Source organism: Corylus avellana, chromosome ca11 (genome assembly GCF_901000735.1).
Source record: "Corylus avellana chromosome ca11, CavTom2PMs-1.0".
Lineage (NCBI taxonomy): Eukaryota > Viridiplantae > Streptophyta > Magnoliopsida > Fagales > Betulaceae > Corylus > Corylus avellana.
Window position 1 is genome coordinate 20106157 of NC_081551.1, and position 4280 is coordinate 20110436.

Genomic DNA, 4280 nt, shown 5'->3' on the forward strand with positions numbered 1-4280 from the left:
ATCCTTTTCATATATACTCAAAAACTCAATATTAATATAAGTCAATAAAAAAAAAAAAAAAAGTGATTGGGTGAGTTATCAAACTTTCTTATGGCCTTCAATAATCACGTGCCGTCTCTGGCCACCACGCTCCACCCAAAGCTTTTGTCGATTTTGCCACATGCCACCACATTCCATCAATAACTCTAGTTGTCACGCCATTTACCATAACTTTTGCCACTTGTTCTAGATCAGCCGAAATGAGTCCAAAACGACCACTAACACACCCTCACGCGCGAGTCAGGTTCGGTATGCCAACTTGATAGCCGCCCAAGTGGGCTAATTTATTTTGGCCCGTTGTCGGCGTTTTGGCCCATAGTCGGCCATTTTTTTTAATTTTGGCCAATTTTTCGGCCTTTGAAGTTTGGCTCATCATAAGTCCTAGCCCATTGTCGACCCTTTTTGGAGTTTGTCCAGTTATCGGCTCTTTTGAATCTGCATTCACCAGCTACCATCTGCCGCCGTTGTTAGCTACTCGCCAGCCTCTATCTCCTTCGGCAATTGCCACCATCTATGGCCCATTCTCAGCCTCCACCACTACCGTTATTATTGTTTCTGATTTCAAATTCAAAGTTTTAAAATATTACACCTTGAATTTGAAGGGGATGTTAGAATATACGAAAAATATATAATATTTTCCGTATATTTCATAATTATGTTGATATCAAATATTCTCTATTATGGGGTGATTGTAATCAAATATTTGGATTATAATCAATTAAGAGGATTTGATTACTATACTTATATTTAGACATTACCCTTATAAATATGAATCTTTGTATTATAGACAAATCACAATGGAACTTAATTATGATCAGCGTGCTGCCTTTCTTTATCACTAAGTCCATATGATCTTTGAGTTTGAATTTGAAAAACGAGCAATTAACGACCACAAACAGTTAGAGGAGGTTAATAGTACATTTCCACTACAATTGGCTCTTTCTAGTCAATTTCAATTCATCATGCCATTTGTCACGAAATGTTAGCACATCAAGAAAGAACAAAATCCACTCAAGGGGTGTGGAATGTGACAGCCATGGGACTCAGATATGCAAATCAGATTACCAAGTTCTTTACCAGTGGTTGACTGACTAGTTGACTGCTTGACTACTGCAGGAGTAGGAAGGGGGAGGCTATCTAGAAGCTAATTATGGATGGGAGAGTACAAAAGTTGTGTAAGCTAGATAGATGAGAAAAGACGAGCTTGCCACCGGTGGTGCAGGAAGATTATTTTGTGATCAGTTCTTATATTTGTTAATACATGCATTTTCAGTTCTTGGGGTATGCATGTCTAACCATGCATATTTGCTTTGTGGGTAGCTATAACTCTGGCTTGTGGATTTTAGTTCACCTTTGGTTTCTTCCTGATTTGGGTGTTGTTTATATTTCGTCGTGGTTGGTGTTGCTTTTCAGCTCTGTTTCATTGTTAAATCACTATTTGTTATGAAAGTTTAAATTAACAGAAAGTGAAAAATTTAATCACTTAATCATTACTTTAAGACTCTAATCATGTGTGGAGTCAAACTCTCTTTTATTAGGTGAGGTTCAACACGTAAAATATTTAATTGAAATTGGAAGTAAATAATAGAGTCAATGTTCAAACTCATAAGATTTGACTCTGATACCATATTAAATTACCACTTATCCTAAAAATTTAAATTATTAGAAAGAGATAAATTTACATTAAATGGAAGGGATGGCTTTTTGTGACATAGTAACATAGACACATGCTTGCTCTTCACGAGCTTGCCATGAATAAACGTTGGGCTGATGAGTGACACCAAAATTCAGAAAACCCTGAAAAATATGGCCCATTTCATTCACCACGTTTGAGACCCTCAACAGTGTCTATAATTCCAGCCTCAAATGAGCAGTTGCATGATTCTTGTTAGAATATATGGAAAATATATTATATTTTCCATATATTCCATAATTATGCTAATATTGAAATATTCTCTATTTATGGGTTGATTGTAATCATATATTTGGATTGTAATCAAATCAAGGGATTTGATTACCAAACTTGTATTTAGACATTACCCTATAAATAGGGACCTTTATATTGTAGACAAATCAAGTTAATGAGCACAATGTAGCCCTTAGGGGTATTCTGAGTGGTGAACGTAGGTGTCTAACACCGAACCACCCGAAAGTTTTTTGTGTTCATTTTCTCTATATTGCTTCCGCTTATTTTCGCATAATCATTATTTCAACATGGTATCAGAGCCAATTTCTTGTGGTCTTCAATAATCACGTGCTGCCTCCGGCCACCATGCTCCGCCCAAAGTTTCTGTGGGTTCTGCCACAACCACCAAATACCAAATCAATCCAGATATTCACTGGCCTGCATACTCCTGATAGCCAACACAGGCGTTGCCGTCAGATGACTCCCACCGCGGCTGGTTATACACAGCCAACACCAGTTTTCGTTGATCCACTTCTCCGGCCAGATCCACTTCCCCGTTGGTTGCCACGGCTTCGGCCTGATTCTGCTCCTGACAGCCAACACCGGCTTCAGTCGAGACGCCATGACTCCACCCACCGTCAGCCAGCAACCGACCTCCACTTCACTGGCCTGCATACTGTTCGCAGTCGCAAGCAGAGAAATCCCAACGTTTATCAAAGGTGCGAGAAAGCTAGCAAAATTGCAAACTGCAAGTTGTGGGAGATGATTTATACGGCTGCTAGACGCTGTAACATAGCTAAGAGACGACCTTAAAAGCTCCTCCACCTATGAGGTTTATAAAATATGCAATGGGGATGTGGGTTGCCTTTGTCTATTGATTTTATGGGTAAGTTCTGCTGAATCTTTGGGTTTTGTGGGTGAATTCTGCTAAATCATTAGGGTCGGTTCCTTTTTTTTTTTTTTTTTTGAGGCTCATTAATAGGCCACGGCAGTTGTTGGCCCTTTTTATTTTGGCTCATTGTTCGATACGGCTGGATTATGCGGCTCTTTTTTTTTTTTTTTTTGGCTCATTGTCAGCCTTGGCCTGTTGTTGGCCCCTTTTATTTTTGGCTCCTTGTCAGCCCTGGCCCGTTGTCGGCCCTTTTAAATTTGCATTTACCAGCCACCTGCCGCTGTCGCTGGCCGCCCACCAGCCTCTATCTCCTCCGGCAGTCGTCATCATATACGGCCCGTTCCCCGCCTCCACCAACGCCGTCATCATTGTTTCGGATTTCAAACTCAAGGTTCCAGAATATTCCACCTTGAGTTTGAGGGGGGATGTTAGAATATATGGAAAATATATTATATTTTCCATATATTCCATAATTATGCTAATATTGAAATATTCTCTATTTATGGGTTGATTGTAATCATATATTGGGATTGTAATCAAATCAAGGGATTTGATTACCAAACTTGTATTTAGACATTACCCTATAAATAGGGACCTTTGTATTGTAGACAAATCAAGTTAATGAGTACAATGTAGCCCTTAGGGATATTCTGAGTGGTGGACGTAGGTGTCTAACACCGAACCACCCGAAAGTTTTTTGTGTTCATTTTCTCACTACAAAAAACACAATTTTTATTGACATAGGTTTATTGACGTGTCAGGTCGTCTGACACGTCAGTAAATCCTCCTGACGGGGCTTTCCTGACGTGTTTCGGTCGTGAAGAATGTGGGTGTCAGGAAATGAGAATTCCTGACGTGTCATTTTTGGCACGTCAGGAATTACTGACGTGCTAGATCCAACACGTCAGAAAATACTGACGTGTTGGATTTAACACGTCAGGAAAATTTTTTAATTAAAAAAAAATCCAAAAAAAATTAAAAAAAGAAAAATTAATTTTTTTAATAATTTTAAATTTCCTGACGTGCCAAAATTGACACGTCAGGAAATTTAAAATTATTAAAAAAATTATTTTTCTTTTTTTAAAATTTTTCTGGATTTTTTTTTTCAATTAAAAATATTTTTTTTAGTCTGAAGAAGTACGTTTCTTCTTCCCCCAGCTCTCTCCCTGCTGCCTTCTTCCTTCCTCCATTTGCACTCTCTCTCTCTCTCTTCTTTCCTCCATTTTCAAAAACTCAAACCCAAAAAATCTTCAAAAAATCAAAAACCCAAATCAAAATATAAACTTTATCCTTCTTCCTTCTTCTATCTTCTTCTCTTCAAATAAAAAATAAAAAATCTCTCAAATCAAATCAAAATAAACCAAATCAAAGCTTCTTCAGATCAAAAATCTCTCTTCTTCGATCCTCTTCTCTTCTCCTTTTTTTTTTTTTTTTTTTTTTTTT